Raw genomic sequence first — 9,949 nt, forward strand, 5'->3', positions numbered from 1 at the left:
AAATATCAATGATGAGAGAGAATTTAATCTCAATTTCTTGAATGCAGCCTAATGTTGGTCATTGTTTCTAGAGGAACCTCAGAGACCATGGCAGCTTTGCAGTTTAAAACTTTTATGATTTTGGATGCCAAGGTATTTTGTATATTCACAGCCTGAGCAGAGGTATGTCCATTGGCATTAGCTGTCCGCTCAGTGTTTCCCAAGCCATCACTGTAAGTTCTGGGGACAGCTGGTAAACAGATTAAAATGAAAGCCCCACATTTATTCTCCGGTGTCCAGTGCTGAATTTGGACAAGGTTGTAAACATCAGTTCCTATGCATGTTCCCATCCAAAGGGCTGATAAACTCATTACAGAAACAAGATGTTCAATATTCTTCTACTTTCTGACATACCCATGGGGCATTCTTATGTATATGTATTTTCTGATATTTTGTGACTGGGACTGATCTGGACCAGGGACTTTTTTTTTTTAAATATATTTTATTGATTTTTTTTTTAAATATATTGACTTTTTACAGAGAGGAAGTGAGAGGGATAGAGAGTTAGAAACATCGATGAGAGAGAAACATCGGTCAGCTGCCTCCTGCACACCTCCTACTGGGGATGTGCCCGCAACCAAGTTACATGCCCTTGACCGGAATCGAACCTGGGACTTTTCAGTCCCCAGGCCGTTGCTCTATTCACTGAGCCAAACCGGTCAGGGCTAGATGGAACCTTTTTCAATGAAAAATAACTTCATATTCGATATTCACTAACACATATTGTAAAAATTATTGTGGGTTGTTGAAAGCCGCCCATTGTCCTCACTAGCAGAGAGGTGTGGACAAGGAACCTGGAAGGCTGGTCAACCTTGAAGCTTTGAAAGGTCAGAGCCAACCACCCACTGTTTAGTTGAGACAATGGTAGCTAAAGCAACTTACACCTTTTAGTTTTATGTAAATCCTTGCTGATTGGCTATGACTGGAATTGCCTGCCTTGAGCTATGGGTGGATCCCAAAACCTGAATAAAAGGGACCACAAGGCCAGAGCAGGGTGAAGTCCTTCCCCTTGAGTTGGGCTCCCGCCTGGCCCCCAATTGCCAAATTTATACTTTGTTGTCTATTTCATTTGTGTAAGGCCTCCTCCAGAGCCCAAACCCTGAACCTGACCCCTGAACCACCCAGGAAGTGGGGGCGGGGGGGGGGGACACTCGCAACTGGCACCTTCGGTGTGGGACATCTGGAGGGGAAGATATTTTCGCCTAGAGCGAAGAAAGGAAGATTTCACCGAAAAGGTGGGGAAGAAATCACCGTATAGATGAGGGAAATTCACCGCACAAAATCCTACAATCAGTTGCAGAAGTTGCAATCTGTAAGTAGGGTGGGAATGTCTTTTTCAGCAAGGCTAATGGGGCAGAATTAGGTTATAAAGTATTTTATTCTAGACTTTTGGTTTGCATGCTTAAGGAATGTGGTTTCTTGTTCAAATTAAAATCTTAATTTCTTTTTGGAATCTAGAATCTGTAATAAGAAGTGAAACTCCACTACTGAAACCGCCTCCGGTGCGGAGAAATTCAAAGGTGGCAGGAGAGGGCAGGGCTATCCGCTCTCCCGCAATGAGATTACTTAAAGTTTTGTTTAAAAATTATAGAAGAACTCCCAGGGAAATGCAAAATTTGGCCAAATTGGGTGCTAGTTATTACTTCAGAAAGCGAAAAAGAAAGAAAAAATTTAAGATCTGTGTTATCTATTAAGCATGAAAAAATACGCAGCCAGATCTGTTCCTCTGCTTCCCCGAAGTAAGCAGGATGTGGGGGAAGGGAGACACAAGGCAATCCAATATAGAAGCGCACTCTCCCAGTATGCTAATTTACATGTGGCTTGTTTGAAATCAGCTTCCCGCCGGTAGCCATTCTTTAAGGACAATTTTTGCATTTGAATACTTGCAGGCTTGCTACTCAATTTCCCTGGGCACAGAAGAAACATGGTCGGTTTAAAGTCAATTGATTCCAGGGGTGGGCAAACTTTTTGACTCGAGGGCCACAATGGGTTCTTACACTGGACCGGAGGGCCGGAACAAAAGCATGGATGGAGTGTTTGTGTGAACTAATATAAATTCAAAGTAAAGGAGCGGTGGGGAGAGCAAGAGAACCCTCTGCTCTTTCGGCTCCGCGGGTCGGATAGAACAGCCGAACAGGCCGGATCCAGCCCGCAGGCCGTAGTTTGCCCACAGCTGGATTAAGCCCTTGCTGAACCTATTTTGCCATCCAGAAATAGGCTCAATATGTCCCAGTGTCTTCTTCAGTGTATCTATTTGGCAGGTTTGTTATCCATACCTGACAGATCATTCGCAAATAGAAAACAAAAGAAATGGATTCAGGAGTCAGGATGCACGGTCAAATAGGTTGTAATCCTACATATGCTAAGTGTCCAACCAATTGGTTTTTGCTGTTGTTGTTTTTTTAAAATATATTTTATTGACTTTTTACAGAGAGGAAGGGAGAGGAATAGAGAGTTAGAAACATCGATGAGAGAGAAACATCGATCAGCTGCCTCCTGCACACCTCCCACTGGGGATGTGCCCGCAACCAAGGTACATGCCCTTGACCGGAATCGAACCTGCGACCTTTCAGTCCGCAGGCTGACGCTCTATCCACTGAGCCAAACCGGTTTTGGCGCAACCAATTATTTGACGGGTCGCTATAACACGCATTGACCTCCAAGGGGCAGACACTCTGACGCTCTGGTAGGTTAGCTTGGTGCTGGGGTCCAGCTGATGGGGACTGGGCAAGATGGGTGAACACGCCCTTTAGCCCTCCCGCTGTTCCTCCCAGGACCTGATTGTGCATGGTGGCATCCCTTGATCTGGCCTGCACCCTCTCACACTCCGGGCCACCTCGGGGAATGTAGGAGAGCCGGTTTTGGCCAGATCCCCGCAGGCCAGCCGGAGGGACACCACCAGGATTCTAGTATAATGTAAGAACTAAACATTGTGGCCTGGCCTGTGTTGCTTAATGGATGAGCATGGGCCTATGAACCAGGAGGTGAGATTAGATTCCTGGTCAGGGCACATGCCCGGGTTTCCCCTTCAGTCCCTAATAGGGGGCATGCCGGAGTCAATGGAACATTGATTGTCTCTCATCATTAATGATTTTTTTCTCCCTACCTCTCTGAAATCAGTAAAATATTCAAAAAACAAATGTAGTTTATCTTTCTTTAAAATCCTTATCCAATGCCAAAACCGGTTTGGCTCAGTGGATAGAGCGTCGGCCTGCAGACTGAAAGGTCCCAGGTTTGATTCCGGTCAAGGGCATGTACCTTGGTTGCGGGCACATCCCCAGTGGGAGGTGTGCAGGAGGCAGCTGATCGGTGTTTCTCTCTCATCGATGTTTCTAACTCTCTATCCCTCTCCCTTCCTCTCTGTAAAATATCAAAAAAATATTTTAAAAAGAAAAAATTCTCAAAAAAAAAAACAGCCCTGGCCGGCTTGGCTCAGGGTGCGTGCCAGAGGCAACCAATGATACATTGATGTTTAAAATAAAATAAAATAAAATAAAATCCTTATCCAAGGATATTATTTCCATTGATCTTAGAGAGAGTGGGAGGGATAGTGGGTAAGGAGAGAAAGAAACATTGATATGAGGGACACATCAATTGGTTTCTCCCTCAGGCACATAGGGCAGGGTGAAGACCAAACCTTCCCCCCAGGTACCAGTCCTGAATGGGAATCCAATCTGTGACCTTCTGGTGTGAGGGAGGACACTCTAACCCATTGAGCCACACCTGCTGAGCTATAGATTCTCTTTGAAGGGACATATAATAAATTTGAAGTTACATTTTATGAGGTATGATTGACATAAACATGTCATGATGTAAGGAAGTTTGTCTTGGAGGTATTTCAGCCCTGTCCCCTTTGGTTCATCTGTCTGCATGCAGTGCCCTCCACCAAAAGGTTGCAGGTTTGATTCCTGGTCCAGCAAATACCCGGACTGGGGGTGTGATTCCAGAGTTCCTCAGGGCGCTTTCGAGAGGCAACCAATGGATGTTTGTCTTGCACATGGATGTTTCTCTCCATCTCTGCCTTCCTCTAAATTCACTTTTTTAAAAAAAACCTTTAAAAATACTTTCAGCCCTAGCCGGTTTGGCTCAGTGGATAGAGCGTTGGCCTGTGGACTGAAGGGTCCCAGGTTCGATTCCGGTCAAGGGCGTGTACCTTGGTTGCGGGCACATCCCCGGTAGGGGGTGTGCAGGAGGCAGCTGATCGATGTTTCTCTCTCATTGATGTTTCTAATTCGCTATCCCTCTCCCTTCCTCTCTGTGGAAAATCAATAAAATATATATTTTAAAAAAATCTTCAAACCAAAGTATTTCCCAGCTCCCTGAGGCCCCAGACAGCTGTTCTCCCAGCTGGAGGCACCTGCATGTATGAGCCTAAGGGAAAGCAGCAGAGAAGGGCTCAGCCACCCGGAATTACGTGCAAGGATGAGTGTTGGTTGATTTAAGCCACTAAACTTTGGGGTGTTTTGTTCCACAACAAAGACTAGTTGTAAGAGGAAGAGTTCCTGAGATTGAGGTGCCCCGTAATAAAAACCTAACGCATGTGACATGGCCTTGGGACTGACTGGTGGAAAGAAGCTGGAAGGAGACTGTTAGTGGATGTTGCAAGCGAAGGAAATAGGATGGAAGTCTGGAGGGGCAGGAAATCATCTGTTTTTTTGTTTTGTTTTGTTTTGATTTGGGAAATCATGTTCTGATCTAGGGAAAAGGTGGACAAACCTTTGCCGATAGCACATGAAGGAGAAGAACCACCTGGGCAACCCATAGACTCATAAGAAATATTGAATATTGTTGCATTAAGAGAATCCGTTTTTGAGGTGGTTTTATATAACAGATAATGAACTTGAGACTCTTAAGGAATGAATTGTTTCGCCTCAAAATAGGTATTTTAAAGCCCTAACCTTCAATAGATAGGGAGTTTAGGGAAGTCATTAAGGTTATATGAGGTCAGGGGGTTCTAATCTGATAGAAGTGGGGTCCTTATAAAAGGAGATAGAATAACCTGTCTTTACATATTCTTGGATTTTTATAGAGATAATATTGCCAAGGAAGGATAGTTCAGTGCCTTTTTCTGAACTGAATTGGAAATGTTTATTTTTATGTGTTTACTTAATTTTGGAGCAGGTGTTACATTCAAATGCTTCATGAAATAACAGTATTTAAGGTAATTTAATTCAAGTGTTGGACACAACATTTGTTTTAGTAATGCAGTTTATAACAATGTTATTTAAAAGGTTTATTTTTAAGCAATGCTATTGTCCTAAATGATCACATATTTTAGTCCTCCAAGTCTCATATCCCAAATCATGTTTCTCTGAAGGACTCTGGAACTCAGCCATGTTGAGTCTTGGTCTCCCAGGGAATGAGGAAGGGAGCAGGAAAGGCTGCTGGTATGAGCATGAAATTGCCCATCTACCCAGCGAGAGTTGTGGTTTCACCTTCTAGTTCTTCATCCTCACACAGACCATTGCAACTCTTTGTTTAATGAAAGTGCTTACATGAATTCCAATTGCAGTCATGTTCCTGGGTTCAAGCCCCTCCCCACTTCCAACCCCTCACTGAGATCCCACTTCCTACAGAGTTGCTTCAGCCTCAGTACTAGCATCTGCCCGCATGGTGGGTGGTAGGGAGTGGGGGGGGCAAATTAGCTCCTGATATAACCCTTTTCAACTGTTAGTTTCCAACACCCAATGGAAGTCTTTCTGAATGTTTTTATAATATACTAAAGGCCCGATGCATGAAATTAGTGCAAGGGCTCGGCTTCCTCTGCTCTCATAGCCCTGGCTTCTTCTGACTTTGTCCTGGAAGGACTTCCGGTCTATTTAGCATATTACACTTTCTTTATTAGAGATTTGAAGCTAAATGTGTGAGTCACTGACTTGCAAATTTCACCATTGGGAATGGAGAAGGATGTGGACAGCAGACCTTACCACCAGAGGGTGTTTCATTCCATAATCAGTTTTAAGGAGGAAATTCAGAGGAATGTCGGAAAGTTGGAGAGCATATTTACCACGTCATTTCTGGAGGTTGCATTTGCTCCTGTGGATTGTATCCTCTGCCACAGAGAAGGCTCCTGTTTGATGCAGGTGAGGCTTCATCGGGGTTTCTGTCAGGGCATTCCCCTCCGTTCCATTGGTGTATGGATCTGTGTTAATCCAGGATCACACCCACTTGGTTACTCTTGCTTTGTAAAATGTTTTTCAATGTAAAAAAAGCAAATCTTCCAACTTTCCTACATTTGAAGAATTTCACCTCTCCTGAATCTCTTTTGCTTAAATTACAGCCAAAACTGTCTTGGAATTTCTATAGGGAATCTATTGTGTAGACACTTGGACATATTAAGGAATGTCTTTCAGATTATTTGTATCTCCTTTCTTTAGCGTTGTTGTGTCATTTTCAGTATGTCTTTCATCGTCTTAGTACAATGGATTGTCTTTGTGTTTATCTGCTTACTATATGTGGTGTGTTTTCTGACTTTGGGTGACAATACTAAGATGTGATATTTTACTGGCCTAAAGCAATTAAATACTTATATAGGTTAAACATAATCCTCTGGTCTGACTTATTGTAAATGAGAGGTTTCTAAACAGGTCATATCTTTGAAGTAAATATTTATAAAACTCGAGAGAAACCAAGATGGCGGCATAGGTAAGCACCTAAACTGCTGCCTTGCACAACAATTTCAAAACTACAACTAAAAGACAGAATGGACATCATCCAGAACCACAGGAAGTCTGGCTGAGTGGAAATTCTACAACTAGAAGGGAAGAGGAAAGCTCACGGAGAATCAGAGGAGCGGCAAAGGGCTGAGGTACGGAGACGCGTGCAGAGAGGAAGGGCGATTGAGTGCCTGGCTGAATTTCTCTGGTGGGAGGGAAGAGGAAGCCCCCGACGGCACTGAACCCCAGTTCCAGGCGAAACCCCGTGGACCCAGGCTCATACAGGGGGAGTGTGGACTGTCAGGTAGAGAGAAAGGCACACGGAGACTTGGAGACCCGGAGGAGCTGCGGCGGGTCTGGAGGCGCGCACGCGAGTGCTCTCAGAGAAAGCTGAATGCAGATGTTGCCGCAGGCATTCCCTAGTGGAAGGGTGTCGGAAGCTCCTGACTGCACTGAACCCTAGTTCCGACTGCACTGAACCCCAGTTCCGGGTGAGCCCCTGGGGACCCACGCTCTTACAGGGGGAATCTGGACTGTCAGGCGGAAACTCAGGGGAGTCGCGGAAGGCAGAGGTCTGGGGGCGCGCACTCAAGGGCAGGGCTGACAGGAAGCCAAGACTGTCTGCTCCGCCCTGAGACTCCACCCCATCCAAGCTGAGCACGGAGGCTTTTGCAATTTTGCAACTCTGATCCTATAAGGCTGTCTCCAGCACCAAACTTCTCCCAGCGTAGACACAGCTGATCCTCACAGCCAACTGGCTTGGAGGTCTATTCCTCCCAGTGATACCAACAACAATCAAGACTTAAGTACAACAGGGCTGTACACAGAGTCCACAAAGGGGTGCACCAAGAGTGTCCACCTCATGTTAACTGGGGAGGCCGACCCACTGGGCCATATAGAAAACCTAGCCCACAAAGCTACCCTACCAACTCAGGGAAGCAACGAAAATGCAGAGGCAAAGAAACAGATCACAAATGAAAGAAATGGAGGAAAACAAACAACTGGATATAGAATTCAAAACCACGGTTATAAGGCTTTTCAAGAATATCCTAGAAAAGGCCGATAAATTTAGCGAGACCCTCGAGGATATGAAAAAGGACCAACTAGAAATTAAACATACACTGACTGAGATAAAAAATATACAGAGACCCAACAGCAGACTAGAGGAATGCAAGAATCAAGTCAAAGATTTGAAAAACAAAGAAGTAAAAAACACTCAACTGGAAAAGCAGAAAGAAAAAAGAATCCAAAAAGTTGAAGATAGTGTAAGAAGCCTCTGGGACAACTTCAAGCGTACCAACATCTGAATTATGGGGGTGCCAGAAGAAGAGAGAGAGCAAGATACTGAAAACCTATTTGAAGAAATAATGACTGAAAACTTCCCCCACCTGGTGAAAGAAATAGACTTACAATTCCAGGAAGCACACAGAACCCCAAACAAGAGGAATCCAAATAGGACCACACCAAGACACATCATAATTAAAATGCCAAGAGCAAAAGACAAAGAGAGAATATTAAAAGCAGCAAGAGAAAAACAGTTGATTACCTACAAGGGTGCACCCATATGACTGTCAGCTGATTTCTCAACAGAAACTATGCAGGCCAGACAAGAGTGGCAAGAAATATTCAAAGTGATGAACAAACAGAACCTACAACCAAGATTATTCTACCCAGCAAAGTTATCATTCAGAATGGAAGGTCAGATAAAGAGCTTCACAGATAAGAAAAAGCTAAAGGAGTTCATCACCACCAAACCAATATTATATGAAATGCTGAAAGGTATTCTTTAAGAAGAGAAAGAAGAAAAAAGTAAAGATAAAAATTATGAACAACAAATACATATGTATTAACAAGTGAACCTAAAAATCAAGTGAATTAAAAATCTGAGGAACAAAATAAACTGGTGAAAATAATAGAATTAGGGGCATAGAAAGGGAGTGGACTGATAATTCTCAGGGGGAATGGGTAGGGGGGGTGCAGGAAGAGATTGGACAAAAATCGTACACCTATGGATGAGGACAGTGCGGGGGAGGTAAGGGCAGAGGGTGGGGTGGGAACTGGGTGGAGGGGAGCTATGGGGGGGAAAAGGAGAAACAATTGTAATAATCTGAACAATAAAGATTTATTAAATTTTTTAAAAAAGATGTATAAAACTCAAAGAAATACCTATATTCATGAAAATACTGGAAAATAAAATTTTAAAAATGGTGATGGGACTAAGTAAAGTTATAATAGTTATGATTCTGATAACTGTTTTAAATGTTGATTTTTAAATTGTTTTGTTTCCCAAATATAAGGAAAAGTAACAGGAGACATTCTACATTAATATCAAAGTCCCATTAATGGGTTATAGGGACTGCTAAAGTCAAAATATTCATTTAAAAATGCATTCCCAGAACACAAAGACTTCAAAGACCACAAATTACAACCGGAAAATTTTTATCCCTTGAAAAATACATAAATTAAAATCTGTTCCCACTGTGATGGATGGGACCTTATCTCATCAGGTGCCTAACAATGAATGGATATCTGGGTCTGTCTCTGACACCCTATCCATCTGCTTCCCTAACTCAAGCTGCCTCTCCATTCAGATGGGGGGACAGGGAGGGACTGAGAGAGCAGGCTGCCCTTCCCCTCCCCCCTCCTCACTGAGGGTTTAAGGATCCAGGGAAATCGGATGCAGGAAGTTTCTGGTTTCAAACCCAATCTGCCCGCCTTTTGAATTCTCTGTACCTTCACTGTAAGAATGTGTTACCGGCCTGTGAAGATCCTGGGAAAGACTCCTCCTGGGACATCTGCAGCTGAAGGGCAGGCCAGCCAGTAGCTCTAAGCACAGCCTCTGGGATCTGGAAACTTCTGTGTGAATTCCAGATTCCTCCTCCCCTCTTTATGATTTCCCACAGCTGCCATTTACTCGCTAGCACCCTAATAAAAGAGCAGCCCCTCAACCTGGGGAGCCTTGTGCCATCAAAGGGCACCTGGCCCTTTCCTCCCTTTAAAGAAGTAAAATAAACGCCCTCTCTCTGCTCCTGTCTCTTCTCTCCCTTGTGAATCCTTTCACAGCCGTGTCACCAGCCAAACCCCCAACAATGACGTGGAAACTCCACCAGGAAGGGCTGTCCCTGTGGGAGGAGGTGAGGGAACCAGGGCTGCCCCCTTGCTCCTGCCCCGCCCTCCCTCCCTCTGTCCCTGCAGCTCGGCCCCGCCCCCATCGCGGAGTCGCTCTGCTCAGGCTCTGGCCCCGCCCATCCCGC

This window comes from Plecotus auritus (genome assembly GCF_963455305.1).
Source record: "Plecotus auritus genome assembly, chromosome: 10".
Classification (NCBI taxonomy): domain Eukaryota; kingdom Metazoa; phylum Chordata; class Mammalia; order Chiroptera; family Vespertilionidae; genus Plecotus; species Plecotus auritus.